The 14,712-nt window shown below is 38.5% G+C and overlaps 1 protein-coding gene across 1 annotated transcript in view; it reads left to right on the top strand.

Moving 5' to 3' along the window:
- Positions 1-14,712, top strand: part of DDX10 (DEAD-box helicase 10) — a 381,553-nt gene that overhangs the window by 244,195 nt on the left and 122,646 nt on the right. The gene's annotated exons all lie outside the window — the stretch shown is intronic.

Here is a 14,712-nt window from a genome sequence, read left to right as displayed (position 1 = left end):
CAGCTCTTTCCCAGTCCTATTTCGATAGCCTTTTAGCTTTAACGGACTTTTCCTAAAGGTGCATGGTAATTTACCAAACAGTGTTTCTTTGCTATTCATAAGGTTTTCCCTGGCCAATTCTTTGAGAAGTGGACGGCCTCTTCCTTCTTCGTAGTCTTTCTTAGTCTATAAGCTGGGCTGTTTCCTGTGCACCAGTTGCATCTCGCTGGGTTTTAAACACCAGAGGCTCAGCCTCAAAACTCACATCTACATGTCACCACAGTAGGACAATCCGACAGACAAGTTTTTCTTGCTCTTGGAGACCTCTCGTATCCCCCCCACCTGGGTTCCTGTCGCTGACTGTACCTCTGTCTGGCTTCCTTGCCTTTAATCCCCTTTCTCCTGCTCTTCTGCCCTGCTGTTTTGTGCATCCCTGAGTTTTCCCTGGGGCTGACTGCTCCTCTTTCCGGGTTCCTGGCTTTTTATCCCCTTTTTCCTGCTCTTCCGGCCTGCTACACTCTGGGTGGGCCTGAGTTGCCTCTCCTCACCTAATCCCTTTGGCTGACTACTCTTCTCTCTGGCTTCCTGGCTTTTAATCCCCTTTCTCCTGCTCTTCCCTCTTGCTACTTCGGGCATCCCTGATTTGTCTCTCCTGCCTTGTAACCCTGGGGATGACTGCTCTTTTGTCCGGGTTCCTGAAAGTGCTATGGACTGCTAAAAGAACGAACAAATCTTTCCTGGAGGAAGTGCAGGTAGAATGCTCCTTGGGAGCAAGAATGGCCAGACTTCATCTCACCTACTTTGGTCGTGTTGTCAGAAGGAGCCATTCCCTGCAGAAGGATGTCATACTTGGTAAGGTAGAGGGTCAACAAAAGAGGAGGAGGTCCTCAATGAGATAGATTGGCATTGTGGCTGCAGTGATGGGCTCAAGTATAGAGAAGATCATGGAGCTGGTGCGAGACTGGTTGGTGTTTTGTTCTGCTGTGCATAGGGTCGGTATGAGTCGTAGATGATTCAGTGGCACCTAACTACAACAACAGTAGAGTGTATTTAGAGATAGAACACTTCTTTCCTGCTAGGTGCTGTTTCTATTAAATATGTTTTGAGACAGCAATTAGAAGCTAGATTTGGAATTATATCTTTGAGCTGTCCATGAAAAAAGAAAGTAACACCTTTTTAATGCATTTTTTGAAGGATTCTTTTTGTTTTATAGAAAATATTTGATGTCAACCGGTTCTTGATTTTCAGGGTCTTGAATTTATGTCTTAGTCTATGCCTAAGACATTTGACTGCTAACCAGAAGACTAGTGATCCAAACCCATCAACTACTCCTGGGCAAGAAAACTGGGCAATCTGCTTCCGTAGTGATACCACCTTGGAAACCCAAGGAGCGTTTGGTATGAGTTGGCTCCAACTCCACGACAGTGAGTAAGTGTGAGATGAGTATTGTTAGGAACTCTGGTGGCGTAGTGTCTAAGGCATTTGACTGCTAACCAGAAAGAAGGCTGGCGGTTCATACCTACCAGCCACTCCTTGTTAGGAAGACTGTGGATGTTCTACTTCCGTAGAGATACTGCCTTGGAAACCAAGGATGGGGTAGCTGTGAGTTGGAATCGACCAGATAGCAGTGAGTTTGGTTTTTTTTTCGGTTTATGTGTATTGTTTAATAAAACTATGATTCTCAGTTGTCTTTAGGTACTGTTGAGTCAGTTCGGACTCATAGCAAAACTTTGTGTGTATGACAGAACAAAACACTGCTTGGTCCTGTCATCCTCAGGCTCAATGTTTTGTTTGAGCCCGTTGTTGCAGCCATGGTGTTAATCGATCTTGTTGAGGGTCTTCCTCTTTTTGCTGTCTAGTTTACCAAGCATGATGGTCCTCTAGGGACTGCTCCCTCCTGATAACATGTCCAAGGTACTTGAGATGAAGTCTTGCCATTCCTTGCTTCTAAGAAGCATTCTGGCTGTACTTCTTCCAAGACAGATTTTTTTGTTCTTCTGGCAGCCCATGTGTATTCAGTATTCTTCACCAACACTGTAATTCAAGGCATAAATTTGTCTTCAGTCTTCCTTTTTCATTGTCCAGCTTTTGTATGCACATGAGGTAATTGAAAATACCATGGCTTGGGTCAGGCACTCCTTAGTTCTCAAGGTGACATCTTTGCATTTATTATTTTAAGCAGGTCTTTTGCAGCACATTTGCTGGATGCAGTATGTTGTTTGATTTCTTGACTGTTGCATCCATGGTTGTTGTTTGTGAATTCAAGGAAAAATGTCAGAAAACCAAACCAAACCAAGGAGCTCTGATGGAGTAGTTCCTAGGGCATTTGACTACTAACCAGAAGGTTGGCAGTTCAGACTACCAGCCACTCCACGGAAGGAAGACTGGGTAATCTACTTCGTAGGAAAGGCTAATCTCTGTGATGTCTCCATCTAATACATCATTGGTTTATATGGTGTCAAGATTAAGATCACAGATTAGGTTTTTGGGGAATTTGAGAGTTCTAGGCCTGATTTAAGGAGCCCTGGTGGTGTAGTAATTAACCACTTCACTGCTAATCAGAAGGTTAGTGATTCAAACTCACCAGCAGCTGTGTCGTTGAGCAAAGACTTTATGATCTGCTCCCATAAAGATTGCAGCCTAGGAAACCCTGTGGAACTATCTGCTGTGCCCTATGGGGTCAGTATAAGTCAAAATCTACTCAACAATACACAACAAAAACAAGTCCTAACTTTGCTTAGTTGTAGCTATGTGATCTTGAGATCATCTCTTAACCTCTTCAGAGGTAGGGGTATGTGTGTACATGTGTGTGCGCAATACATGCACACACATGCACACACTTTTTCTAGGTATGTTGTTTCTGTGTTTAACAATGCTTATCTTTAAAAAATGACCCTTATTATTTGACTTTGTATTCTATAATTTAATAAATTGTGTATTCTTAAGAATACCCACTTTTCAATGAATAGACATCATGGAACCACATTTGAAACATAGTAGGTGTGGGCTGTCCTTTGACTCTTTATTAGGTACTTTTTGCATAACTAATGTTTGTACATAATATAATAATGCAGAGCTTAGAAAACTCTACCATACATGTATTGCTGAACATGGCTTGGACATGGTAGTGATGCTTGTTATTTCTTAGTCAATTAAGATACAGTCCATGTATGTTTTGTGATTTACTGATGTTAACAATTTTAGAAAAATGCCATACATTTGCCCCCAGATAACTAATAGCAGTGATCACTTTGTGTGGCGGAGCCAATAAGGTGACATCACCATCTCTTAAATGTCTTAAAATTGTGTGTGAAAATGGCTAAACAGGAACCAAACCCACTTGGAATTTAGCTTATATCTTAGTGCCATTATTATAGCACTTTATGAAGGTTCTAAATTGTACACATAGTCTTTTTCTATAAGGTAGAGCGTGGATGCACATGATATGTCTGTGTATAATTTTTAAGTTGGTGGTTCAGTGAATAATTAGTATTATATGAAATTGTGTATTAGACTTTCATGATGAATGAATTTTCAGAAACTCTTCTTTAGATTACACTAACCAGACTGCCAAGTTGTTGTTACAGTGCTGGAACCAACTGCTTAATTCTCATGTAATCCTATAACTAAATATTCCTGAATGTTATTTTGATACTGTCTTGTTTCATTCTGTTTAAAGAAATTCTGATTAAATTAGCTATTGGTATGTTTTTATAGTGTCTCTGGTATCACTCAGACAGTAGGGGTTTAGGGGGGTATGTGGATGGTTCACATGGTGTCCCGAGAAAAGCATACTTCAGTGTCATAATGTTTACAGTGGTTTCATAAATTACATGAATTCCCTGAGGCTAAATCCTGTTAAATATTTCTGTCTCCCACAAAGCCTAGCATTTTGTGGATAATAAGTAACAAGATCTATAAAGAAAGCATTCAGTAAACAAACTCTTTATTGTTTTGCTTACTGTGTAATCAGTGAATAGTGAGGCATCAGAATCAATGTGGCTAGTTGGTTAGTCATCAAACCATAATGAATTTGGGGACCCTAAATCTACAAGGATTATGAGGCTGACACAGGACTGGCAGTGTTTCATTCTATTGTACATAGGGTCACTATGATTTGGAGCCAGTGCGACAATACCTAACAACAACAACAACAAATCTAGAACATGATGTAAAGGCTAACCCTCCTTCTACATTTGCTGTGTAATCTTAGGCAAATCTTTGGATCTTTGTTCTTCAAAAGGAAAACAAAAGGTTTCTTCTTCTTTTTTGTTTTTTTGTAAATACTTTATGTGCAAATCAGCACATTACAAATGCAAGGTATTACTATCTGTACGAATGAAAGATTAATTAAAATAATACTAAAATATTAGCATCTTTCCCTTATTCTCTTTTATCTAACAGCAGTTTCAAAGCATGCTCATTTTATTTAGAGACAGCCTGTAAGATAATTTTATTATTTTTATTTTGCTAATGAGGAAATTTAGTGTCAGAGTTTAAGTGGCTGAATTGAGGTTTTGCCCCAGGTCTTTTAATTTAGTTCTTTATCATCTTTTCTCTTTATCTGTTTCCCTTAGCCCTCTTAATTAAACTGTGTTATTGACACAAATTAGCTTCCTTTTTCATACTGCTGAAGTTTTGTATGTGCCTTATAAAATTTGTAGAAGAATTCCAAAAGTTGTAGGAGACAGAAGAAATTGATGTAGTCAATTTGGACACAATTTAGAAATGAAATCAGCATTGTCATTTCTTGACATCTAAAAAGAGACACCAGAAAGTATGTATCAGGCTCTTTTTTTTTTTTTCCTTCTAAACTGCTTCCAGCTGTCTTCTTTCTAATATAGGAATATTTATTAAAAGTGGCAGGTTAAAAATTGGATTCCAAAGGTAAAACATGACTGGTTCCATAATTTTGATAAAGAGCAGGAAATACCTGAGATTTTTGCCATTATAGTGGCTCCTTTTTTCAGGGGAAGATGAGAAAACAATGGTACATGTTTCTTGGCCAGTAGATCAGTAAACAGCCTAGACAAATTGAGTGAACCATGGAACATTTCCTTAAGTAATGAATGGAGGAGCATGAAATTTTCCCTTATGACTTCCAAACAGTATAAATAAATACAGTTGATCCTTGAACAACACTAGTTTGAACCACATGGGTCCAATTATATGGGGATTCTTTTCAAGATATGGATCTTGGAGAAATTTAAGAACTCATAGACAGCATGCCAGAGGAATTAACAGAAGAAGACTTGATCAAGATGAGTGCTTCCAATTCAGTGCCAGACGATGAGGAAGAAGACATAGAAGAAGCAGTGCCAGAAAACAAACTGACATTCGACAAATCTGCCAGAAGGGTTCTGATTATTCAAGACTGCTTTTGACAACTTCTACAACACGACTCTTCTGTGATAGAGGCTCTGAAAGTAAAGAAACAGTGGAAGAATGATTGGTACCATATAGACACATCGTTAGAGAAATTAAAAAGCAAAAAAAGTCAGACAAAATATGATGTATTTCCTTAAAGTTAACACTGAGTGTACCTGCCTCCCCTGCCTCCTCTTCTACATTCTCCACCTCTCATAACACTGTCACACCTGAGACAGCATGACCAACCTCTCCTCTTCCTCTTCCTCTTCCTCCGCCTACTCAATATGAAGATGAGGTTGAAGACTTTTATGATGAACCACTTCCACTTAATGAATAGTAAATAATCATCATGTGGGTAGAGTAAATAAACGTATCTGTTTGTGTGTGTGAGTGTCTGCATGTGAAAATCTAACATGGCAGTTGTGTTAAGTGACTGTTTATGTTATCAGTAAGGCTTCCAGGTCAACAGTAGGGTATTAGTAGTTAAGTTTTTGGGGAATCAAAAGTTATATATGGAATTCCAATTGCACAGGGGTTGGTACCCCTAACCTCTGTATTGTTCAGGGTTCAACTGTATTTGAAAAGCTAAAAGGAATATTTAAGATAGACATGTAAAGACAGTGGTGGATTTGGCTGGTCATGAAATTCACTTGTAGATGAGGCTTAGGATAAGGAAATGGCATGGAAGCAAAGTAGAATATGGTTTGATAGAGAATGGAAATGAAATAGTATTTAGACTAGTTCAAGGCCCACTTTGCTCTCCATCCATCAGCCGAAACTTACTTTCTCTGGTTTTGTATTATTCTAGGCCCATTGTTTATCTTTTTGTAGGAATTTGGAAGGATACAACTGTGTTTCTGTAATATTTTTTACCCAAAGCTATTACATTCCAAGTCGTTCTTAATTTTAAGATGCAAATAGGGCATGGAAGCAGCATCTTCTGACCTCCTGGAACTTCATAAGAGGAAGCCCAAGGCTTATTCCTGTGAGGCAAGTGTTACAAAGCTCTTTTAGCTCTGCTGATCGGTACACCTAGATGCATCCCATTCCATCAGCAAGCCTTCTACCCAAGGGTACTCAGGTTTCTCACTCCATGGACCAAGTAAGCCCACTGTTCTGTCTCATGTCTTTTGGTTCCATTGAGACCATCTCTCTGCCAGGTGTCTCTCTCTCTCTGCCAGGGCATCTCTCCCTACAGTGAGTGAGTCTCTCTCTGCCGGGTGTCTCTACCAAGGAGGTCCAGTGCAGGGCTATTGGGTCCAAAGATGTACTCTATTTCACCAACAGCTCTTCTCTCTTGGATGGTGGTAAGATCCCCTCTCTCCCTCTAGGAGGGCTCATTTTAAGCTTGACAGAGTGTCAAAACTAACCAATCTCAACATTGGAGTTTACACATTTTATTTGCATGGTCCCACCCAGTAATCCAGTGGGAGTTACAAAGACTAGACTATGGTAGAAAAGCTACAACAAGTAATTCTCTGCACTGCAAAGATTATAGTTTATGCACAGATTTCACAAACATTAAATTTTCTTCTTTCTGATAGTGGTGTTAACTTTATTTCTTAAGAAAATAATTTCAGAGTGGAAGAAAAATGTAGAACAAAACTCAAAATCATCCAAAAGATCCAGCTTACTAGTTTGATGGAGACTGGTAGAACCTTAAAACCATGGCCCTTGAATCATCTGTCAACCAAACAGTAGACAGGTCTATGAAGTGAACAATAACACCCTTGAAGAACATGTTCCTCAGAACAACCATAATAGACTAAAAGGGCAGCCCTTGCAAGAACAAAAGAAAGTTCATAGGGCAAGCAGGCTCAGGAAAGAAGAATGGAAACGGGGACCCAGGGAGGAAGTGAGAAGAGTGCTATTTTATTTTGAGGGGTTACAACTAATGTCATAGAAAATATATGTATAAATTTTTGATTGGAAAACTAATTTGCTCTGTAAGCTTTGACCCAAACCACCATAAAATGTCCAAAAAGAAACAAACAAAAATGTCAAACAACAAGATACTTAATTTATGCTGTTAATTTAGAAGATATATGAATTACTGCAGTTAAGTAAATTTACATGGTCTGAAGAATTATATTTACATAGCAGGCAGTGTTTCTTTTTAAAGAAATTGCAGTAAGTTCTAGTAGAATTTGGTTATTGAGTGCAAAAAGGACAAGGAGGCCACATCTTCCGACCTCCTCTAACACTACAAGAGGAAGACATGATTACCAGCAGTAACCCAAGGCCTATTACTGCAAGGCCAGACATGCTGCCTCCCTCCAGCCCTTTCACCAACCGTTCCTCTCATAGCACCCACCACCTCTCTCCTGGGTTCGATAATTCACTGCAGTGGCCACACCGAACTCACAGATTATGGGGTTTATTAGGGAAGCACCAGGCTACAATTCAAGTTCAGAAAAAATGCTCAGTCTCTCTCCCAGCCCACCGTCTCTCAGCCAAGTCTCTCACAGTCTCTCCCCCAGCAGTGCATGTCCCTTGGTGTCTTACTCAGCAATGCGTGTCTCTTGCTTCTCTTTCCCAGCAGCACGTGTCTCTTACAGTAGCGCGTGTCTATTTCAGCAGCACATCTTCCTCAACTGGCTAGTCAGAGAGAGTTCTGCACCTAGGAGGCCTCCTTTTGAGCCCGGCAGAGTGGTCAAACTAGCCAATCATTGCATCAGAACTCTAAGCACATGAGAGAGAGTGGGAAACTCCCAGAACATTGTATTGTGCCACACCCAACAGAAATAACCCAGGTGGGTGACTTTAGCAATCAAGATCTCTTCAGTTGCTACTAGCAATTCCCACCTTGGAGTTTACAAAGACTTATGGGTAGAAAAGCCACACTAAGTAATTTACTACACCGCATTGAGGCAGTGGAAATAATGAAAGTTAAGAGTATTCCTACTTTAAGGACACTTTATAAATGCTAAGAAATGCCCTTATCTTTAACATAAGGAGCTTAGACTGTAGTAGGTAATTTCTAAGGTATTTTCCAGGCTTGGCAGTTTTTTATTTTGTTATTTTGCACTTTTAGATACTATTTCAGTTACGAATTCTTAATTACTTTATGATGCATATGAGAACTGCATTAAAGAAACAGTCTAATTTCTTTGGCCTATCTCTTTCATTGTAATTTATACCTCCCTATGGCTTTTGTTTTTCTTTGTGTTTTATTTATTTATTTATTTTTAGCACAATGCTATCTTTACTTACCCTTTAAGGTATCTAGTAGTAATGTTTATATTAAGGTAAGCTTTATTTATTTATTTATTTTCTTTGGATTGATTATATTGATTGTATCTTCTTGTAGCCAATGTTGAGTACATGGTCTTTCAGATAGGAACCTTAAATTGCCCAGTGTTTTTGTTACTGCTTCTTGTTGTTCTTTCATCTTTCAAGATCATTTGTAGTAGCCTCCTACAGCTATCACAGGACCTTAAGAATGATTTGATGTTATATCAGTTTTGTATTTTATAATATTTTCCTCTTAGCATTTTAGTTTAAGCCTACCTGTGGAAGAAGAATTGCAAATAGAAATGAAAATTATGTTTAGAAGTCTCAGGTCTTGACAACAAATCATTCATTATGCTCTTTGGCTATTGGAAATTTCATTCTTTTATCAATAAAGTTCTTGTATTCAAAATATAACTCCTGCCTAACAATAGGTATACTTCATATTTTCTTTATCTTACTGAATATAAACAAAAAGTACTGGTTAGCATTTGCACCACAAGGGCTCTTTTTCCTACATGTAAAATGCATATATTTATTGGTATGTATAATATATGAAAGGCTATTCATCACAAGCATTAGTTCTGTTAACAGTGCTTGCTTCTTGGGAGGTGAGTGGAGGTGACCGAAGGGAGCATGAAAGGCATCTTTTTATCTGGATGTACTTTACAGAAGACATGAGCATATATGACCTGGTTAAAAAATTAATATTGAAAAGAATAATATCCAGGTATTTGTAAGCCATATATGAAGTACATCTTCAGTGGAGATACCAAAGGTACTTATCTATCACTAGTGTATGAGAAATGAAGTAATGTTTGGGTGTTTACTATTCAGCTCCAACATCTCTTCCCCTCAAAAGGAAATTTTTCTTGATTTGCCTTCCATACCTCAGACTACGTAGACCAGACACCCTATTATATAGATCCATCCATGCTATACATATTTCTTCCAAACATGTACAGGTAGTCCCTGACTTATGACGGGCTTCTGTATTGACGACTCTGTTGTATGTCCATTCTGACAGAAGTCAAATACTTTTTCTTTTTGAAGTTTTCATTAGTATTGCCCTTTATTATCAGACATTGTGTAAATACAGTCTTTATTTGTCTTTGAAGATTGGCATAAGAATGATAACATCAGCAAATTACATGCTGCAACATTGTATGTAGTACATATTACTAATGAAAGACATACAATGAAGAAATGGAGTGTTGTACATGTGAGTTGTAACTTGAATATGTCGTAAGTTGGGACCTACCTAGATTACATTTTTAACTAGTTAATATTTTCTACTGGTTGTTTAAATTCCGCCACCCCCCACCCCACCCCCACCCCCCACTGTTAAGAGTTAGGCTCCATGAGGGATGGAACCTGTGGTAGTTAAGGTTGTGTGACAACTTCGCTGGGCCTGGTTGACTGGCTGGGCAGCTGGTGGTAGTTTTTCCCCATGATGATACTGGCAATCAACTCCATGGTGGGATCTACCATAAGCAGTTGACTAGCTGCTTTAGGGATGTGGTCAGCTTCCTGTATGTAAGAAGCAACTTTGAGGAAGTTCTCTAGCTTATGGCATGCTTGATCCCTGCATGTAGCCGAATTGTTGCTCAGCAGCCTGCCATGCTCTGCTGATCTTGGGTCTTTCAGTGGACTTGAATCAGTGTCATGCCGTGTTGTTTGGTAACATCGGGACTGTGCCATTTTATTTGTTGACCGCCTCAGCAGCCAGTAGCTGTATGAGTGAAGAGATGCCTCTAGTGTCAGTGGGCCTTGAGCAAGAGGCAGAGCTGAAGCCTAAGGTCTAGGGGCTTTCACACAGCCCTAGAGCCTGGCACTTGGAACTTGGACTTCTAGCCTCCAGAAATTGTAAGAATAAACTTCTGTTTGTTAAAGCCATCCCCTTTGTGGTATCTTCTGTCAGAGCAGCATTAGGTAACCAAAACAAGACCCTACTTGTTTCCTTCACTGCTGGGTCCCCCACAGTTAACTCAGATGCTGTGTGTTGTTATCATTCAGTATTCACTTGAATGAGCGAAGAAATATTCTAGAATTTTGGAACAAAATGAGAGCCTTTTAAGAAAATATGATGAACATGTCTCATCTCACCTGTGCTGGCATTTTTGTTGCTTCATTCAGCAATTTCTGGAAGCAAATAAACAAAAACTTTTTTTTCGTGGATCATGCCCATTTTAGAAACCAGTGAAAAATACAAACATTAAAATACCCTACAGTTTTTTTCCTGAAATTATAATGGCTTCATGGACTTTTCTATAGCCATTCCATTTGATTATATCACTCCAAGTTTCTCCTCTATAGGCTTGTTTTTTTAACTGACCTTTATTCTTTTCTCACAGTTTTTTGGTATCTTTGCTCTATGTTTTTTCCTCCAGTTGTTACACTAGGCTATTGTATTTTATTATGAACATTTTTAAACATACAGAAAACTTGAAAAAAGTACACCTCAGACACCAGTATAACCACCACCCATATTCTATAATTAATAATTTATCATATTTCCTTTAACATATAACATATAACTGTCAGTTTCTGAGTCAGTTGCTAACATGATTATACCCCCCCCCATACACTTCAGCTTGCATGCCATTAACTAGAGTTAATATTTAATATCAACTCAAAAAATCAAAACCAAACTCACTGCCATCAAGTTGGATCTGAGTCATAGCGAACCCCTCCTTGGGTTTCTAAGGCTGGTGGCATAGTGCCTAAGGCATTTGACTGCTAACCAGAAGGCTGGCAATTCAAACCCACCAGCCCTCCTCGGAAGGAAGGTTGGGCAATCTACTTCTGTAGTGATACCACCTCGGAACCCACGGAGGGGTCGCTATGAGTCAGATCTGACTCGATGGCAATGAGTCTGAGTCATCACTATAGAAGTAGATTGCCCACTCTTCCTTCCAAGGAGTGGCTGATGGGTTTGAATCGCCAGCCTTCTGGTTAGCAGTCAAATGCCTTAGGTATTGTCCCACCAGAGCTCCTAAAAATGTAGCTTCTTAAATTTATTAATTGATAAAAGTATTGTTGTAATAAATACCCACATAACAGAAACATTGGTAACAACTTTTTAATGCTTAAATCATAATACTAATAGTGCAGATGTATTCGCTGATTTTCATAATAATCATGATCATTATCTAAATCTATAATAGATGAACTTGACACAAATCTGTTTTAATAAGTGTGTTTTTTTTCACTTTATGATGTTTTATTTTTAATGAAATAAAATACCTTTTTTTTTTTTTTTTTTTTTTTGCTTGATTTTTTTTTTTTTATTAGGATTTGGGTGAAGATTTACAGAGTAAATTCACTTTTCATACAGCAGTTCACATATACTTTGTCTCATGTCATTGACCAAAATTTACAATGCAGCAGCTCCCCTCCCACTTCCTCCCCATAGTTACCTCCTCCCAGTGTCCATCCCTTCATACTCTTTGAGAGGCCCATTGTCTGCCAACCCTGTATATGATCTTGGATACACTCTCCATTTAGACATACATAATTGTTTAGCTTGTTCACCCATCTATCCGTCCCTATACCCATGTTTGCTTTCATTGACAACTCAGTATTGTATTTACAAAGGGGTTCATATTTGTTGTTTGTACTGCCCATGTAACTCTCTCTGTCTTTCTCATCCTCAATGCTGCCATATTGGTCACTCACATTTGGTACATTGCCCTTCTCTTCACCCAAATCAATATTTATCTCTATCTATCTAACAGCATTCCCTCCCCTTCCCTCCCACCCCTGGTAACCAACAAAGACAATGTCCTCCAATATATAAACCTTTCCTTAACTTTCACAATAACAGACTAATACAATATTTGTCCTTTTGTGACTGACTTATTTCGCTCAGCATAATGTCCTCCAAGTTCATCCACGTTATGCGGTGTTTTGCAGATTCTACATTATTCTTTAGCGTTGCATAGTATTCCATTGTGTGAATGTACCAAAGTTTGGTTATCCATTCCTCAGTTGTTGGACATCTAGGTTGTTTCCAAGTTTTGGCTATTGTAAATAGTGCTGCGATGAACATCGGCGTGCATATATCTGTTCTTGTTATGGCTCTCACTTCTTTAGGGTATATACCTAGTAATGGGATGGCTGGGTCAAATGGTATTTGTATTTCCAACTTTTGAAGGAATCGCCATACTGCTTTCCACAATGGTTGTACCATTTTACAGTCCCACCAGCAGTGTATGAGAGTCCCAATCTCTCCACAACCTCGCCAGCATTTGTTATTTTCTGTCTTGTTGAACTTTGCTACTAGTGCTGGAGCAAGATGGTATCTCATTGTTGTTTTGATTTGCATCTCTCTAATAGCTAATGATCGTGAGCATTTCTTCATATGTTTGTTGGCCGCTTGAATATCCTCCTTGGTGAAGTGTCTATTCATGTCTTCTGCCCATTTTTTAATTGGATTGTTTGTCTTTTTGTTATTGAGGTGTTGGAGTGTTCTATAAATTCTAGAGATAAGTCCCTTGTCAGATATGTTATTACCAAATATTTTTTCCCAATCTGTAGGTTCTCTTTTGACTCTTTTGGAGAAGTCTTTGGAAGCACATAAACATTTAATTTTTAGAAGGTCCCAATCATCTGGCTTCTCTTCTGCTGTTGGTGCATTTTGAATTATGCTTGGTAGTCTATTTATCCCAAATATTAGGGCCCTTAAGTTTGAGCCTAAATTTTCCTTGAGAAACTGTATAGTTCTAGGTTTCACATTTAAGTCTTTGATCCATCTGGAGTTTGTTTTTGTGTGTGAAAATACCTGTTTTGATAAATGAATTGTTCTCTTTTGTGCATATTTATTACCATATGTAACAGATGTAACTGATGTACATCTTTCTGAAGCTTTTGTTACTTCTTGTTATCTAGATCAGTCTCTCTTTTCTTACTGGTTCTTGTGTGTTCCGTGTGGTATAGATTTTAAAAATCAATCGTCTATGAAGCTAGCAGTTTAAAATCTTGCAAATTAGTCCTTTATGCATTGCAGTTGGCATGATCTCTTTATGTTGGAGATTTGTACATCTGAGAATCTTACATTACACACACACATACATACACACAAATCAGTTTTTAAATTGAAATTACTATTGTAGACATCAAGCGGGAAGCACTCACCTCTGATCTAGGCATTATGTTCTGTTGTTGTTGTTATGTGCCACTGAGTTGGACCCAACTCATAACAACCCCTCCTTGGGTTTCCAAGGCAGTATCACTACGGAAGTAGATTGCCCAGCCTTCCTTCCGAGGAGTGGCTGATGGGTTTGAACCGCCAGCCTTCGGATGCCTTAGGCACTATGCTATCAGAGATGTGTGAAAATATATATAATTGGAATATGTTAATGTATATTATTAATAACATATAATAATATGTAACAGTGATATTTAAGATTCATGGAACACTTACATTTTTATGTTTCACATTTATTGTTTAATCTTCTGAGCAACTAAAGTGAGAACTAAAGCACAGCGGTTAAGTAACTTCTCAAGTGGTAGACTTGAGAATACATTTTCTCAGCTGCTACACCAAAGACCTCATTCTTTCTGCTTATTCAATAGAGATTGCCTTAAATTGAATAAGTTACACCAGTGGTACTATTAGCTCTAATTTGAAGGACATAATTCAAATCCTTCTCAAAAGTAATTTATCTCTTGTTGCTTACTAATCAGAGCAAGTTGTCATCCACTACACTATGACTTGTGCGTGTGTGTGTGTGTGATGTACCGTCGAGTCGGACCCGACTCATAGTGATTCCTCCTTGGGTTTCCGAGGCAGTATCACTACGGAAGTAGATTGTAGCACTGTGCTACCAGATCTCCCACACTATAACTCATACCACTGCCCATCTCAGATAATTCACTCTGTGTTCTCTTAGTGTAAGTAACTGATGGCTTTGCATTTTTAGTATCTTTAGTATGTATAATTAATTGTAAGATGTTAGTTAGGTCCCAATCAGTATATCCTGTTGAGTACTATACTGGCAGGAAGAATATTGAATCACAATAGATTGAAGTCATTTTGCTTTCCAATTGTATATTTGTTTAATCTAAAGTTTTGTTTGTACTTGAGGATAAGAGCTTTTTAAAAATATCTTTTGTATATTTAGCTGGATG

The sequence above is a fragment of the Orycteropus afer genome, unplaced genomic scaffold, assembly GCF_000298275.1.
Source record: "Orycteropus afer afer isolate SDZICR_OR568_19922 unplaced genomic scaffold, OryAfe1.0 scaffold00036, whole genome shotgun sequence".
Lineage (NCBI taxonomy): Eukaryota > Metazoa > Chordata > Mammalia > Tubulidentata > Orycteropodidae > Orycteropus > Orycteropus afer.
This window is presented reverse-complemented; position numbering and strand designations above follow the sequence as displayed.